This window comes from Convolutriloba macropyga, chromosome 11, assembly GCF_964194025.1.
Source record: "Convolutriloba macropyga chromosome 11, txConMacr16.3, whole genome shotgun sequence".
Lineage (NCBI taxonomy): Eukaryota > Metazoa > Xenacoelomorpha > Acoela > Convolutidae > Convolutriloba > Convolutriloba macropyga.
In genome coordinates, this window is record NC_134478.1 from 58,518,417 (window position 1) to 58,537,499 (window position 19,083).

Sequence of the window (19,083 nt, forward strand, 5' to 3'; positions counted from 1 at the left end):
CAACTTTATTTGTTGAACCAACGTTGAATGGAGGTCAAAGTATCATCAAACTGCCCTTGACTGAGGGTCGCACCGGATATAAAACCAAGAATGGTATCATGTGCGCAAAAACGATAGTTTTTTCCAGTTCTCTAAGATCGTCTTCTAAAGGCAGTGTGTATCTGGAAAAAAAGGATCAAGAACCGACCCTAGTGATACACCCAACTTAAGTTTAACGTAGTAGAAAAACATCCATTTACGATAACCTGTTGCGAACGATACGAAAGAAAAATTTAAATAAAGAGTACACCACGATTGCAAATCAATCTTTTTCGCTTATATCTCCAATGAAAAATGATGATCATTAATATCAAGGGCTGCGAACAATTGTATCCCAATATACATCACCGAGCGCGACTCGCCCAGAAAACAAAAAAGATGATAAAATACTTTCAGCAAAATCGTTTTCGTTGAATGGGAGCAAATAAAAGGTATATTTCCGTGAGATTTTTAGATTACAGAATTAGTTTGATCAAAAACAACTCCTTCATTACCTTTTGACAGAAACTTTAGATTTGTCAAAGGGCAACAATTTGACAGCAATGCAGGATCAAGGTTATATTTTCTTCATGGGCATCCACACGATGCCCTGTTTGAAATGATTTGGAAAGTATCCTGTGTGGATATTTGAATTGATTAACGCAGTGAAGTCGTCCGGGGAAATCGTGAAAACAATTTTACGTAGCCTCGTTGGTATTACATTACTAGGTGCCGTAGTGTTCGAAATCTTTGGTGAAAGCAATTGCAAATCACTCAGTGTGAAAATCCGAAACGTTTCCAATGTAGTTGTATGTTAGTCATGCAAATTTAGACAGTTCGCTAGAGGTAGTGAAAACAATAGGGTTTCCATTTTCTTAACAAAGACAGCAATAAATTTTTTGCTAGACATTCAGTCTCCTCTAGTAAGGAGTAATTTTTGGCCTTTTATCCCAACATACATCACAGTGACTTGGCTGGTGCCTAATGACTGCGGCAGGTCAATATTACTTTTTCCTAAGAGTTTCATAGATTACCTAACACGCTTATTTTTAAAAGCAACAAATTTTTTGAGGGTTCAAAATACTCCAAAGTTGAATTAGGAGGCCTCCTTTTGGCTTGGGAGTTTCCATTCTTCCGGTAAAATTTCTCAAACATTCTTACCGATCTTTTCATTGGTCTTAGCTCATCGTAAAAGAAAGGACACCTTTGATTTCGCACGTAGTTATTTAATTTTCAGAGGATATTACTTATCGACATAATTGACTTCGTTCATTAAAACACGCTTTCAGGATTATATTTGACGATCGGAGCAGCGATATTTTCTGCCAAAGCTAATACGTCAACAATTAGGCATTTTCTGCATGAGGATTTCTTCACAGCTAAATTCTCGAGCATTTGCAGAAAGTCAAACTGCACAGCTCCATGATCAGTGCTTGTAACAAAATTCAAAGAGGTTTTATTACATAAACCACCTCGGATGTTTTAACCTGGTCTAAAATTCCACTAATGTTGTGATTAGGCACAGTAACTTGCTGTTGCATAGCAAAATCATCCAAAAAGAAATCCAATTTCTTGACGCATCCTTTGATAGCAGCATAGAAATTGGTATCACCTACAAAAGGTAATATTTGAAAAACAGCTCTTTTACTTCAAAAAATGGTCCTAACTCACATATAAAGACGTCAAAATTGGTATGTGTTCGACGGTATAGACAGACCAAAAGCTACAAAGACATACACAGCGTGAATTTGATAGAAACCAACTCCGCGTTTGTTAAACACTTGTTTGAATAATTTTTGTCTTTTCGCCTTTGCCATTTTTGTCTTTTCTGTTTGCACTGAAGTAATGATAACAATTTGTGAAACACTTATTGCTGAAAGCAGCTCTAAGATACGGACAATCCGGTTTCTTCAGAGAATTTACCTCCAGCTTCAGTAATTGAAAGTAAGTTTAAAATCTTTAGCTTGTTGCGAACTGACTTTGCATTTTGTAATGAATTTTTCACACGGTCACTGACAGATTTGAAATTAGAAATTCATGCGTCAAAGGAGGCCAGCCACACATTCGCTTTCTGATTTAAATAAACTTGTAAAAATAAAACATTTTTGGGCCAGAAATCTGGATATTCAACTCGATCTTCAAGCGAGATTCTTCTCTAGATATTTCACGGATATAGAGTAGATGAACACCTTTGCTGTTGCAATAATCTCTTATGTCATCCGTAGAGAGAGAGAGAGAGAGAGAGAGTTGCTTAAACGAATAATGTTGAGATTCCGTGTTTTCGGTGGCGATTCAATTGCACTGACTGTCGTCTGATGATTAACATTTGTGTCCGTCTTGAAAAGTTTGGTTTTCTGTGTTTAGACTCATTGTAAGCAAAATGATTTCATTGCCTGCAGCTGTCCGTTTCTTTAAATTACGGTCACTGGCAGTGCTGTCAGTTTGATTACTGAACGCAGCTCTAAGATACGGGTAGTCCAGTTTATTCAGAGAATTAATCAGCAGCTTCGGTGATTGAATTTCAGAAATCAGCGAGTGTACATTTTGTATTTTTTTAGGATCAGATATTCGATCAAGGGCTTATAAATCTGTTGTAAAATTTGTCGAACAAATCGGACAAGATCAAAATATCATTTTAAAGCATTTTATTGTCTGAGCAATTCGAAGGCGAGATGCATGAACACATTTAGGTTTTTATCGAACACAGATAACTCTCTTGTTTTGAAGATAAAGCCAAGCACATAGTGCATGGCGGATTAGTTGGGGGAGGCAGCGGGGATAAATTCTTTTTTGTTTGGTACAAAATATACAGTCCAAAAACTGCAGTAAACCCCGAATATTAATTTTTAAGTTAAATTTTATTTTTATTTCCTATTTTATATTTTTTAAAAATATATGATTTTTAAAATTTTAGAAAAAAAATACTGAACACTACAATTTATTTCTCACTGTTTTAAATTTTGCAAAACACTCCGACATTTGGAGGAGAATTTGAGTCACAGTTTTAATTTCCAAAGAAATTGGCATATTAGTTGGAATTGCTAGCTTTTAACTTTAATTGAGTACGCCAACAAACGTTTAGTAAAATGGACCCAAATCCACTGTACACCTGAAAAGACTAGAATAGCAATCAATGTTTGGTTACTTAAACAAACATATCTTTCTGCCGGCTCTAATGGAAGGCTGATAACTGCGTTAATTAAAATTTCTCTTTCTTTACCAAAAAATATATGTTTTTAAATGTTTCTTGTCGTGTCAGGATCTTTTGACTCGGACGCTATATTTATGATCATATACTTTTTGCTAATAAATGTTGTTGCTGGTCGAGAATAATTACTTCCTGCAGACATAAAACAAACTTAACAGAGATGTTATGCAGGTGCAATTGAAAAAAGTAACAATTAAATACACTAGAAAACGCAATATATTCCATTCTGTTACTTTTTTGTTACCTTTTCTAGGTCTTTTGAATACAGAGAGCAGTTTTCCATATGAACTGGCCTGTTGGCCGCACATAATTTTGTCTAGAGAGGGGGAATGTTCAAATAATCTGCAGGACGCGTTTTTACCCAATTGGAATTGCAAAAACAACAAACACTCTCCTCGAAATGTATGGTTACTCTGAAATTTATTCTAAAATCATGACCCGTTCTTTCAATGTGAAAATTGACTTCGAAGTTGGGAGATACAATATAGTTGAACTGTGCAATGGAACCAGTGGATCGAATAAACTCTGACAGAAATTTTTGTGAAAATCTTATGTATTAGCCATTTTTTAAATTATAATGCTAGCTCAATTTATATTTAAATGGTAGTTTAAGCATATATTAGAGCACAAATTCTGGGAAAATTTGATTGTAATGCTAATTAACAATATTGATTCGTGGTGTTTAATACTTATAATACTTAATGGAGCCCAAATTTCATCTGATAGCTCCTATCAACTCCAAAAGCCTTGACATAATTTGCAGAACTGGATGTGCTTAATCACAAATGCCACCCCCAATTGTTGCTGTTTATTTTTTTTTACCGATTTTTTCAATGCAAATTACCATTTTTTATGATGAGATATAAACTTAACCATAGTTCGTAATTCAGATCATTCACAATTTTATTAAAGATTGTTATAATTCTGATACACAATCTGATTACTGTCAGATTGCTAAATATGTGCTACTGATTGTTTGGATTACCCTCCTATTTACTTGATTGTAATTTTCTTTCGTTGTTTAGTTAAACATATTGCCGATGTTATAGTATCTTCATATTCATAGTTTAAGACCAATTGATTTTGAAACACTGCTTGTGCCAATGAAAATATTATGTAGAGCTACTTAGTCCATTGATTCTGCATATTTATCACATAAAGTTCAAACAACATTTATGCAATCACCGTTTTTTCTTTTTGAAGTGACATCAAAAAGAAATATCAAGGTATAGGCAGATTTTGAAGACATCAAAAGAATTCAATCAAAAGTCGGTTATAAATTATTTGTTCTTTTGTCTTTTTGTCTTATAGACGAGCCTAAATTGCTAAATTGTCCATCAGAAATCTTTAAGAACAAATCAAAAAGATAAATTACGCTGAATGATTTTTATCTTTCAAGTATTTGCATTTGCAGTGAGTATTCCGTATCTTGACAAGGAACCCCTTTAGATACATCTTAGAGCCGCAATCCAGGTCTCCAATACTTAATGCTAAACTGGACAGAAAAAAAAATGGAAACCACTTCGAAGAAAATTGAATACAAAAAGATTTGAACTGCACTTTCAGACTCATCTTCACAAGACAAGTGGGATCTTCACACTTTAAGGCAGGTCAAACGAACCCACTGAGTCAACTTAAATTCCACACGTTTCAATTCTACAGCCAAAATAGCAAATATTGGATTGTTGAAAGGGATTGCGCAGATTTGTGTAAGTTTATTTTCAATACAGTGACATCTACTCCGCTTTTATTTAGAAAAGAGTCCAAGAGATCGTAATTTTTAGAGACGAAATTAAGACCCTAGCAATGCTACTTCTAGGCAAGTGACGATGTGTTACAAGATAAGTTTTTTGTTGGTGTGGAGGATGTGCATCAAGCAGTTGGTGGAAGTATCAAAAGAAAAAAACAAAATCTGGGAGAGATCTTCCTAAAATGAGATTCCGGACTTTTGGTTTGCGTATTTTCACTAATGAGATCATAAGCTAACAGCCTGCTGAAAAGGTACAAACATACAAGTATCTCAACTCGCGTCTGAATGAAGCGCTTCAAATTTTTAAGAAGAAAAAAACAACTAGAAACAGAAACAGCAAATAAAATTGTACAGAATCGCAATCAGAGAATCCAAAATAAAATCTTTGCAAGAAAAGATGACGTTGTTACTTTTGCGTCACAATAAACATCAACTAAAATTTGAAAACATGAACCGAAGCCTTGCTTCCCTATCACGAAAACAATCCGATTCAATAGATTTTAGGTTCAGCATATTCCGCTTTTGAACAAGAAACTAGAGGAGTGGTTTGATAAATATTCTAAGATGCAGACTCATATGTACACAATCCTAAGCTCCCAAATGCAGTAAACCGCTTAATAAAAAACGTTCTTGACAGCCAACGAGCCAACCGCTTTTGCGCAGACTACTGGCGTGAACAAGTTTGAAATTCAAAAGTGAACTTTAATTAAAATAAGACAAAACTATTTGAATTTAAAGGCAAAAACCATTAATAGCCCAAAACCAATAGGCTGAAACCTAATTGCACTGCTCTTAGATTGCTAAAAATCTGCTTCTGAAAGTTTAGAATGTCCTCCTGTTTGAATAATATTCACTTTATTTTGTTGTTTACATAATAACATTGCTGATTTTATGGTAACTCCATATTCATAGAGGAGGACGAATTGATTTTGACGGAAAACTTGTGCCAATGAACTTATATATATGAACTTATATATAGCTGCAACTTGTGCCAATGAACTTATATATAGAGATAATTATCCCTCTGTTTCTGCATACCTATCACACATGTACACAAACAAAATGTACAAAACATTTTTGCAATCGCCACTTCTCCCTTTTTGAATGCCCTCAATTTGAAATATCAAAGAAAAGCAGATTTTGAAGGCAACAAAATTTATTCATTCAAAGATTGCAAAACAAATAATTGTTCCATTTTCTGATTTGTCCTATAGATGTGCCTAACTTGCTGATATGTTCATCAAAAAACACAAGGTAAAAATCAAGACGAAAAATTTTGCTGGGAGCGTTTCTATCTTTCAAACAGAAGCGAGGGCTGTGATATCTACTAATTTTGCCAAGGAACCTCTTCGGATAGACTTTGGTACGACAACCCGGGACCCCACTACTTTAGTGCTAAGCTGCAATGGAATCAACATGGAATCTACAGCCAAGGAAACTGAATACGGAAACAGAAATTATTTCGACTACACTTCGAGACTTTTCTTCACAAGACAAGTGGGATCAGTACAAAGCAGATGAAAAGCACCTACCAGGTTAAAGTGGTTTTTGTTTTTTCAATTTCAGAGGAAATGCGCAGAGTTATTTAAGTATATTTGCAATGCAGTGTCTTTTTATTCGCTTTTATCGAGAAAAATGGCCAACAGATCAATCTTTTTCAGACAAATATAACACCCTAGCGACGCAATGTGAAAACAGATGACGATGGATCACGAGAAGGCAAATTAGCTGGTGCAGAATAAGTGCCTGGAACAGTTTGTGGAAATGATAACATCAGGAAACAAATTTTGCTTAAAAAATTGCTAAAAAAGCTATTGCGGACTTTTTACCAATAAGATCATTGGATGATAGCCTGCTAGACAAAAGGAATAAACGAGAGAAAAAAACAAAAATGTTTATTTCAAATATCTCATCACTCGCCTAAACAAAGCGGTTTAAGTAGATCAAAAAAGCAGTTAGAAACAGAAATAGCTAAAAAAAAAGTTGTACAAACTGAAAACAGAGAATCCGAAATGATGTTGCATTAACGAATAGAGTTTAAAAAATTGAAACACGAACATGAGCTTCATCTCAAATGTATGAACGTCAACTCAATGCCTGCTTCAAAAACATCAAAATAGTAAAGTTTGACAGATGTTAGGGTCAACTTATTTCATTTCCGCAAGGAAGATTTGAAAATGAAATTTGTGGAGAGTGTTGATAAGCAAGAAAAAACAGACTAATTTATGCACAATGTTAAGATTTCTGATGCAGTAAACCGCGCAAGAAACACAATGATGACAGACAAACACCCTTTGCCTTTTTTGGTTACTACTGATATCAAAAATTTTGTAGTTTCAAAGAGTTCTTGTGAATATGATATGGAAAAAGAGTAAACAAATTGGGATTATATCGCAAAACCATTCCTACACGAAAACCAATTGGTCGATGGTCCAATAAAGTACGGCTATTTTCAACTTTTCCAGATTCAAATTAGTAGAATTTTCTGGCACTCCTTTGGATGTCCAGAGTGGTTTGCTGATTTTACAGCATTAGTAATTAGTGCACCGCTTTCAGTTAGTTAGAAATTGAGAAATTGAGTCTCCTAAAGGTATTACTTGAAAAGCAAAAGTAGTTGCTGCTGGAACGGGATTTTCTTGTCAAATGTATAACAAGGTAACAAGGTCCCAAGGTAGCACTTGAGAGAAATTTTGGACGCCCTCAGATAATGGTTAATAGACAGCTGAAGCTGATTAACTCATAGATTTAATGAAACCTGATGAAGCTAAGGCCATGATAAAATTCACTCAAATTGCTTTAAGATATGTCAACGCGCTCCAACAGTTCAATTATGTCATCTGAATCGGTACTACATAGTTTTTTGCGAAAACTATTTCGGGAATTGAGAACCGAGTGACTCTTCAAGCTAAGGAAAAGTGGCCAACATCAAGCTATTTTTATTGAATTCAGTAACTTCTGAACGAGGTAGTTTTTTTGTTTGACGGTATATTCTCAAAGTTTCCAAGCTCTGATAGACCAAAGCAGTTGAAGTTTACACGAGGAAAAACAATAATCAGCACAAAGTCATCAACATTTTCAAAGCCTGGAAAACAAACCATAATTAATGTTCAATGAAAGACGGAGATCATAAACGTTACTTCTACAAAAAAAATTAAACTTTATACCGTAACAGAAAGATACGAATTCACCAAGGAGAATAAATTTTTTTCCTTTTGAATCAGTGGTCCTCATCTCAATAAAAGCGAAAGGAAGAAAGAACTGGTTGTGTGAATGGTTGGACCAAAATCAACTTCTTCGAATAAATTAAAGCGGAGGCAACCACATACTTTTTAGCAATTAAGCAAAGATTAGTGAGTCAGCGAATAATGACAACATCATTATCATCAGTGTCACTCACTGATTTGTCAACGTCGCTTGCTAATGACAAGTTATCATCTAAAAGAGATTTTCTTCAAATTGTAAAAGTGTCAGTATCCAATGGCAAATAAACACGAACAACGTTAGCACTTTTAGACGGTGGATCAAATACTTCATACCTGGTTATCCAAGTCAAATAACATACAAAATTGAAACGATAGAGTTCGTTATCAAATGTCTCCAGCGTCAATGGTCCTGGAAAAAACACACTGATTTTTTTGTGGCTGAGATCAGAGTATCTATGGAAAGCATAAAAACTTTCAAGGTTCTCTTTAATTCTCAACCTGAGATTAGTCTTGGTTCAATTGAGTACAATTACAGAGACTTGAATTTGAATTTTCTGACCTACGCGACTTGCAAATTTTCATTTTCGTTAGCTGATGTTAAAAATATCATAAGATAAGTTGAATGTCACCCTCAAAAAGCAGTTTAATTTCGCCAAAGCAGCAACTCAAGTAATCATGTCGATATGAGAACTGATCTCCGTTCAACCATTAGCTGGCCAAATGTAAGACAAAAAACCATTTTACGTTTGTACAATCAAAGACCTTAGCAGATCAAATAGCGGAATGATGGTGTGTCGAAACTTATGCATCAAGATTTATGACGAGCGTAAATCAAAAGTCGAACCGAAAGATGAAGCCATCAAGATCAGAGGAGAATTTACCCAAGTGTTGAAACGAGGTTCCGAGTTGAAAAGCTACAATATTAACAAAGAAAATGTTTAAAAAAAGTACACCATCAACTGAAATATTAAATTGCGAAATCAAAGCAATTGAGGCTGCGTCACAAATTTCATCCGTAATAGGACTACAGAGGAAAAAAGAGGAATGTTATATTCTGTAGTAATAATAATACTGTTTAAAGTAAGTAGTTTCCCTCGCTTGGTATTACTAAAGCTTGTCAATGAGACTAAAGGTTGCTGACAGCACTTTAGAACAGACGCCATCTGATATTGTCTCATGGGTTGTGAGATGCTTAGAAAATGGATTAGCGGAATGATACATTGTAGTAGGCAAAAACAGTATTACAGTATGACAGCGTGGTATAGCAAAACTGGAGCTTCAAGCGTATTTGTATTAAATGAGAATGCATAGTTTGATAAAACGCAAGCACAGAAACCCATGCAGAATAAATTACCACAGGACAGATTCAGTCACAGTGCTTCAATGGCTCTGATGCGCCAATGAGAGTCCGATTGTTTTTGTCGTCAATCCGGATATAGAAAAAATAGAAAAATCGACTGTAGACGATAAAGGAAAAGAAAATGATGCAAATATTTGAACCAAAAGAGTTTGCTTGGTTAACTGTTCTGTAGTCAATATAATATGATCTCAGTGGCCATATCTGCCAAACCAAAGAAAACCGAATAAAACGTCAATCAAAAGCAGTCGCAGACAAGACAAGTGCTCATCAACAATTATTAACTGAGATCGTTTTGGCAGTTTTAGTAATTTTTTATGTACCATTCTAAGGTTTCTTATTTTTTACTTTTAACACTGATAATCAAATCTTAAATTGTTAGCTATCACAAATCATTTGAGCTAAAAATGCTCTGATAAAAGATGTTAAATGTATATCATTCAAGGAAGTTCACGACGCATCACCTGTTGTAAAATCGCAGAATATACCTCCATAATCGTCATGCATTTCAAAGTTACCACCATTCATTGATGAAGAAGGAAGCGCACTTTGGTTAGGGAGATTGAAGAAATCATGCTAAACATATGACCAAAAACACCCAATAATACTCAATTTCAAGCATCCATCCGTCAGTATACTGGTTGAAAGTGAACACAAAGTGCAAACTCATGAAAGAGATCAAAACTTTTGAAACATTTTTCAGCAAATTTATTGTGTACATCGTTTGCAAAATTGTCAGCGAAGCTTCCGGAATAAATAATTCAAGTTGCGAGAGTATGCTGATAATAATCTTACACCAGAGATGGCGGATATACGATTTGAAAGTGTTGACAATGGACATTAACTTTTCGCGCCTGTGTGTATAGACTACTTTGGACTTTTTGCAGTAAGATACCTCCAACTCAATTGAAGGTGCCGTCTCTTCTTTTGCCTCAGTACTCGTCCAGGAGTACAGAAGTCGTCAATATTGAAGTGGCAAGCAATCTTGTTGCTGAGTCATGTGTTGCAGCAACGTAGAGATTAGCGGCCTGAAGCGGCAAAAAGAGTGACAATGGAACCAATTTTGCGGGTTCTTATAGTCAATTGAGGAATTATATGAAACATTGGAAATGGAATATAATCAGAATACAAGCGAAAAGAATTCCAATTTGCTATGGCACAAATTTTTTAGAAACTCCACCCAGCAAGTGCTCCTCAGGAAGTGTGTGGTAAAGGCTTGTACGAAGCTGTTCAGAGACAAAGCTCACTCTTCTTGAAGTAAGAGCCCCAACTGAAGAGCTACGACCGACAAAAGTGTGCATAGTAGAACAGGAATTAAGTTCTTGACCTATCGTGCCTGAGAGGAGTTATCAGATCCTAACACCAAATCACTTTCTTCCTGAACAACCATCGAAAACCACGGTACATAGTATATGCAGAGAAAAACAATGGTTCACGACAAATTTTCACAATACGCGAGCATACGCCTAACGTATTTGGAAGAAAGGAGTTTTTTTTTAAACTAAATGTTCTCCGAAGTGGACAAAGATTGAGATCAAAATTTTGAACAAAAAAAACAATTTGGTCTGAATTGTAGGCGCAACTATCAGGCGAAACGTTGTAAACGCAAGACTGGACGCCTTTGAATAGATTATCCGGGCTGTAACAGCATTGTGAGTTCAGCCCTAATTAAGTCAGGAGACAAAATTGTACTACCGAGAGAGAACGACTGTTAAATCGGCGCCAGTCTTCAGTCGTTTTCATGACAAAAACAGGGCTGCCAATGTTGATGCCACAAAAATATGTGCTGTAGAACCAGATCAATTTACTCAGAGGACTACTCAGAAAACTTTTGGACAGTTGATAACCCAATTGGGGCCACAAAATCAAACACTGATCGAAATGTACTGTAACTTTATACACTACGACACTCTAACCCTTTGTTTCAAAGTAAAAAATGACCTCGAAGTTGAAACTGGAGATCCAATATAGGGGGCTTATGACACTTATATTTAAGAACTGTATATTAAAAACATTGACAAAAATCTCTATTTTAGCAAAATGTTGAAGTTCTGGCTATAAATCAAACGCTTATTATAGTTAACCTAAATTTTACACTAATTTGAGTTGTATAAATTGCTTTTGAAAAGATTTTGAGTTGTATAAATGCTTTTGAAAATTAGAAGCAAAAATAACTGCAGACAAAATATAAAGAGAGTATTTCCGTTTGCCTTAAGAAGAAATCGATTGACTACCATCTGAAATCTGCTTAATCTGATCATAAAAAATGATAGAATAACAAGCCTACAATTTATAAAGACAAGATCAAATTGAACGAATCTATTCTGTTGCGGCCCCACAGTTTGAGGGCATATGTCTTGTTTGCCCCCAGGCACACGTTCCTAAAACTTTTTTGAATTATGAAGTCAATGGTCCATAATATGAAAGTTTTATGATTACAACTTTTTGTCATCCCGGGATGTTTTACATAACAACGTGCTATATAGTAATACATATTTCGTAACTGGGGGGCAAAGAACACTAGAAGACCGAAAGAGAAAAGGTACAGGTGAACAATGTTTGCGGAGTGTTTTAAACTAACTCCTTCGTACAGGAAACCGTCAGATCGATAACTTGTTGTGAGTCAATCTATTGGGATAAAAATACCGCTCGGAGTCAACTTTGTGGCTTTAGTCAACTTCGATACTTGTTAGTATTCAACTTTGATAATTGAATCATAAAAATTGACTTACAAAACTGGAAAAGATTGAAGGCATCAAAAAGTAGTTCTAATTAAAGTTAATTTACGGCGGGGTCGGAAATCTGATGCTACTGAAAACATGTTAAGGAAAAAAATTTTAACATTATTTTTTGGTTTTGCAAAAAGACAGATGTTTGCCAGCTCTACTAAGTGAAACACTTATTTCGCATACCAGAGTTCCCAAAATGCTGACATTTCGAATTTTTATACCACCGAAGTATCAAATGAAGCAGCCTAAATTTTTTTGATATCGGAGCTATTTTCATTTCAAAGATAGATCCACAATGTACTGATGTTTTGGGTGCTCTAACAATAGCCGAAGACTTCTCAAACCGCATGAGTAGAAACAGTGTCAACTTTTTGCACGAAAGCCACAAAATTTTGCGATTTTCCGACGATAGTTCTCAAGAAATTTGTGGAAGCAGCTTAAGCATCCATAAAATTTTGATGAGACTAAATTTTATAAAAATGAAAAAGACGGATACTGGCAAAATCAACGATAGAAATTTGCCAGTTTTCTATGCGAAGCAGTAAGTTGAGTACCACTTGATTACTTCTCAATTCTATTTTTCTTCATCAAATTCTCCTTAGATTTTTTAAGGCATATTGACCAATATAAAAAAGAGCTGGTAGTCAAATTACAACTTCTGAAAGAAGACTCATTTTTAACTATATTTTTTTCTTCATCCATACTTAGTCAGATTTTCAGGAATATAGACCATTTAAAAATCCATTGATTCTTAATCAATTCATACAATTCAGGAAATTATAATTAAAGACAAGAAATAAAAAAAATACTGGAAATGCGATTCACAATCAGGTGATATATTAATGTTCTAAGGAGTGCAGATCTCAGCAACTACTTAGACGAAAGCAGTGCAGATAGCGCACAACAGTACTTGGTTCTCCACGGGCAACTTGGAGCCGAAGTTCTGTACAACTGAAAAAAAAAACGCCAGCAGAAGTACGCTTTCAAAAATGCGTCAACATAAAATGTCAGATGAAATAAATATAATCTAATGTGGATTTAGAAATTAATAGAGATGGCAATTTCGAGCTTGTATCTTTTAAAGAAGAATTTATCGTCACCTTAGTTAAATTTTTTGGATTTCAATTCTGCTATTTTGTTCGTCTGCTATTCTCATAAAAATAACGTTCTGTATTTACAGTCCTCGTACTTGGGTATCAGGAAAAAAAGTTTTCTCCGGTCAGAATTCAATAAATCTGCGTGGATTCGGACATTGAATTTTCAATTAAGCAGCAATTAACTTTTTCAGTGTAGTTTTAAATAGTGGTAACTGGAGGCAGACATCGTTCAAACTTATCGCCATCGCTAAAAGTCTTCTGAAAAAAATTAGCACTAAAATTAATTTCTTTCTAACTGATTAATTTGACTTCAAAGTATTAAAGAGGATTTCTAAATCTTGAAAGTATTAAATTTTCCTTAATTTTTCCTGTTCTCAATCGGGTTGGTAATTTTTCTAAGTTCATATGAAGGGATTGTTCAGGGATTCTGCTAATTATTATTTTAATAATTATTTGATTATTAAAATATTTGATTATTAAAATAATGATTATTGATGAGTATTGCTCATATCTGCTGAAGCAGTTTCATCAAATGGCCAAGATATCTTGAATGGTGAAAACCAAAATGACCAATTAGGTGTTTTTAAAGGGAAATCTTGTGGCATTCTTACAAGAAGCAAACAATTTTTCCCCTCATGCGTTGTAAAATGTTTGCTGTCGGGACTGGAGACTCGACGCATCATAGCACATTATATAAATACCTTAGAAATGCAGATAATAACAACAAAGATCAATGTAATAATGAAAAACCTATAAGTGATTTATCCTCACCAAATTAAAATTTTTAGTTCTCGTCACCAACATAGAAATAAATTTTGTTAAATGAATTTCAAGGTTTAAGTGGAGGTATTGAGTTGTCTTAATGCTTACTATTAAATGTTCTAGTTCATCGCTGAGTTGCTCTCGAACCCAAGTCATAGAGATCAAAAATCCGAAACTTAGATCTCTAAATAATTCACATCTTTTAAAGATCCCAATTTTTCTCCATGCATTTTCTGATTTTTATATCAAATTGTGCGAAAACCGCACTAATTATTGTCAATTCCAAATTCTCGCCGAGAAATTGTCAATTTTTTTGCATTTAATGTTTACAGTTTCTGTTATCTCTCATGGAATAAGGCAGAGTTTGCATATTGAATAAATTTGAGGGTAAATTGTCTATTTGCTTCCTTGCCTGGTCTGAGGAGTTTAATCAACTAATTTTACAGCTAATATCACAACCAGTTTATACCTAGTTTCAATAAAAAATACAGTTTTATGATGACGCATCTCTTTATCAGTTGCTTGATAGAGTATTTTCAGTAAACTATCATTATAAACCATTACTACAATTGAATTTTTTTAAACACGCGAAATCTTGCCCCAATCTTGACCTTATATTTGTAGAAAAAATCGCCCAGCCGGTCAATACTAGAATATAACAAGGAAGCTCGGTAATGTGCGTTCGCACATTAAGTTACGACCCCGCTCATCTACATTTTTCACTTAATTGTCTACCAAATGAGGAAGATATATAAAAAATTAACATATCAACATATTGTTCAAAAATTACTAAAAGAATAAAACATAAAAGAACATAATATGGACATAATATAACTAACATAAAAGACGGCGATAAAAATCAAATAGTTGCAAATATTAGTTACGACCAAAATTCCTTTCCCATTTTTTGAAAACCATTAAAAACCAAATCAAAATGGCATCAGATAAAAATTATACTAAGAAGATTAACCGATACTTCATTAGAACAAAATGTGGGACTTTTCCTCAACGCCAAGTCGACAAGAAATGAGCAAAAGGGCAAAGTTTATTAAAACATTGCTTTTTTTTCAAAAGAATTAACTTTGAACCGATTAGAAATATTATGCATCAAATTTTCCTTAATTTTTCCTGTTCTCAATCGGGTTGGTAATTTTTCTAAGTTCATATGAGGGGATTTTTCAGAGATTCTGCTAATTATTATTTTAATAATTATTTGCTTATTAAAATATTTGATTATTAAAATAATGATTATTGATGAGTATTGCTCGTATCTGCTGAAGCAGTTTCATCAAATGGCAAAGATATCTTGAATGGTGAAAACCAAAATGACCAATTAGGTGTTTTTATAGGGAAATCTTGTGGCATTCTTACAAGAAGCAAACAATTTTTCCCCTCATGCGTTGTAAAATGTTTGCTGCCGGGACTGGAGACTCGACGCATCATAGCACATTATATAAATACCTTAGAAATGCAGATAATAACAACAAAGATCAATGTAATAATGAAAAACCTATAAGTGATTTATCCTCACCAAATTAAAATTTTTAGTTCTCGTCACCAACATAGAAATAAATTTTGGTAAATGAATTTCAAGGTTTAAGTGGAGGTATTGAGTTGTCTTAATGCTTACTTTCAAAAATCCGAAACTTAGATCTCTAAATAGTTCACATCTTTTAAAAATCCCAATTTTTCTCCATGCATTTTCTGATTTTTATATCAAATTGTGCGAAAACCGCACTAATTATTGTCAATTCCAAATTCTCGCCGAGAAATTGTCAATTTTTTTGCATTTAATGTTTACAGTTTCTGTTATCTCTCATGGAATAAGGCAGAGTTTGCATATTGAATAAATTTGAGGGTAAATTGTCTATTTGCTTCCTTGCCTGGTCTGAGGAGTTTAATCAACTAATTTTACAGCTAATATCACAACCAGTTTATACCTAGTTTCAATAAAAAATAGAGTTTTATGATGACGCATCACTTTATCAGTTGCTTGATAGAGTTTTTTCAGTGAAACTATCATTATAAACCATTACTACAATTGAATTTTTTTAAACACGCGAAATCTTGCCCCAATCTTGACCTTATATTAAGAGAAAAAATCGCCCAGCCGTTCAACACTAGAATATAACAAGGAAGCTCGGTAATGTGCGTTCGCACATTAAGTTACGACCCCGCTCATCTACATTTTTCACTTAATTGTCTACCAAATGAGGATGATATATAAAAAATTAACATATCAACATATTGTTCAACAAATTACTAAAAGAATTAAACATAATAGAACATAATATGAACATAATATGACTAACATAAAAGACGGCGATAAAAATCAAATAGTTGCAAATATTAGTTACGACCAAAATTCCTTTCCCATTTTTTGAAAACCATTAAAAACCAAATCAAAATGGCATCAGATAAAAATTATACTAAGAACAATAACCGATACTTCATTAGAACAAAATGTGGGACTTTTCCTCAACGCCAAGTCGACAAGAAATGAGCAAAAGGGCAAAGTTTATTAAAACATTGCTTTTTTTCAAAAGAATTAACTTTGAACCGATTAGAAATATTATGCATCAAATGAAATCATTGAGTGAGTATTTAATACTTCCATTGAGAGCTACTGAGACGTTTCATTATCCAGGATAAGTCATACGACAACAAAAAGAACGACAAATACAGGCAAAAAGGGAAATTTGCGCGAAAATATATGCACGAAAACGATGTCTCAACCAATTAAAAATTAAGCTGATCACTAAAAACATTAGAAGTTTTCGTTTGCGTTTTTTGCAAGTGACAAAATTTGTGAATCAAATAACGCTCATTTTGTGATACTGTGAAAAGAAAACAAAAAACCTACAACAAATGGGCAAATATGCAAAAATCTCTAATATTTTATGAAAAATGTTTGTACCAAGAACAAAGACCATTTGAGGAAAACAACAAAACCGTTATGAAGAGCAAATTGCTTTTCAACACATAAATGATGTGACTTGTCTATAGAGATGCCAAGCTACAATTTAACAGAATTAATTAGACAAATCTCAAAAATCTATCTCAAGTCTTTTTTAAAAATCAAATATTTTCAAAAATCATAGCCAACAAAAGCTTTAGTCTAAAAGAGTAGACAGTTTGTCTTGCAACTATTTGGGAACCTAATTGTGCCGCTTATTATTGAGACTAAATCATAAGAATACAAAATAACATTAAATACAAGCTGAACTAATAAGTTTCAGAAACAACTCTACGAAACCGCAGTTTTGAAGCCATCAAATTTATAAAATGTTAACCCCGAGAAAAGAAAATCTTTATTTGCCTCTCTTTTGATCATCATAACGTCTTTTTGTAAAACGACTATCAAAAAATGACAGCAAAAAGAACCGCAAAAAATGAAAAGTATTTAAACTTCACAAAATTCTTCTGAAACAAATTGTCCAAGCCCTGAAGACATCATTTAAAACGTTTAAACAAAAATTAAAGAAAATTATTTTTTGGTTCAACAAAACATTTAAAAGAGTTCTAAAAGTGAAGGATAAGTTACGAAAATGATACAACATTGTAAAAAAAGCAAAAAAAAACGCAAACCCGAACAAAAATGCATAAGTTGAAGAATACTGTTCTCGTATTTTTCAGAAATTTAATTGGAAAGTAAAAAAGCCATTCGCTGTTCACAGAAATCAGATATGAAGTTCATTTATTTATCTATAGTGGGCCACTGAGACCTTTAATTACCCAATATTTGGCATATGACCTAAAAAATTAACAACAAATAAAGGTCAAAAAAAAAAAAACTACCAAATTCTGCAAGGAACGGTGTCGCAGCCCTTAAAACCATATGTTATGAAAACTTTAAATACGTTCCGTTTCAAATGCTGTAAAGCTTTTTTCAGTTAGATTGTTAAATAATGTGGCAATTTGCCAAAGAAACAAAAACAACAGCAAAAATTGTCAATTATGCAAAAAAATCACCAAATTTGGTATTAAGACTCGTAGTAACAAAAGCAAGAATAGCTTATGTTAAAAAAATAGTTCGGCCACAAAGATAGTTTGTATTCTATAATGGAGAAACGTTGACCTGTACACACTGTGAATAAGCAAAATGTCCAAAATAAAATAAAAAATTGATAAGTTCAAAAAATCACAGAAGTTTCCTCAAAACAAACAAATTCAATAACATAAGAGACACTAGGTAAAAACCGAGTCACATACACTTCTTGTGGAAGCAATTTAGATCTTTGAGTGGTTCGACTTAAAAATTAGACTGTTAACAGAATAAAAATTGAAGGCAAAAGACAAGAACTCAGTCAAATTTTAATAAAACTCTTCCGCCAAAAAAAGCCTTTGGTTCTCTAAAAACAAACTATCTACATTGGGCCCCAAGTTTACGTAAATTGCGGTTGTCATTAACGAAGCCGTGAGTAAAAAATATTTTCAGTAATTAACATTAAAAAAACAAAGCAAGATATTTTGAACAAAGACTGCACCAAAATAAAAACCAAAAAGTTTCCAATTCTAAGAATCCATGATAATATCAAACCTTTCCCTGACTTTTTCGCGCGCTCAGCAAACCACCCACGTGCTCCAAGAGTTTGCAAATTTGACCAATGGTTAAAGAAATTCTTCAAATATCAAAAAAAACAAAGATGCATTTTGTATCATTATCGAGTTAAATCTGCAAAAAACGGCAAAATTTTAATACCAGAAGACTTTCATACGGCACCCGATTACAACTAGCGCTCTTTTGCTGATTAGGGAGTCTGTGTAGAGGTTTCTAGGTCACTAAGTCTGGGAAATTTTAACAAATTGGAGAAAAAAAAGCATATTTCATGCCGTTTTTGATGAAAAAAGTTAGAATTTTGAAAATTCAGCCAAAAACTTCAATCAAACATTTCAGCAACGCTCCTCTATCTCTAACGGTGACAACAGCACTTTTTTTTAAAAAATTTTTAACATAAT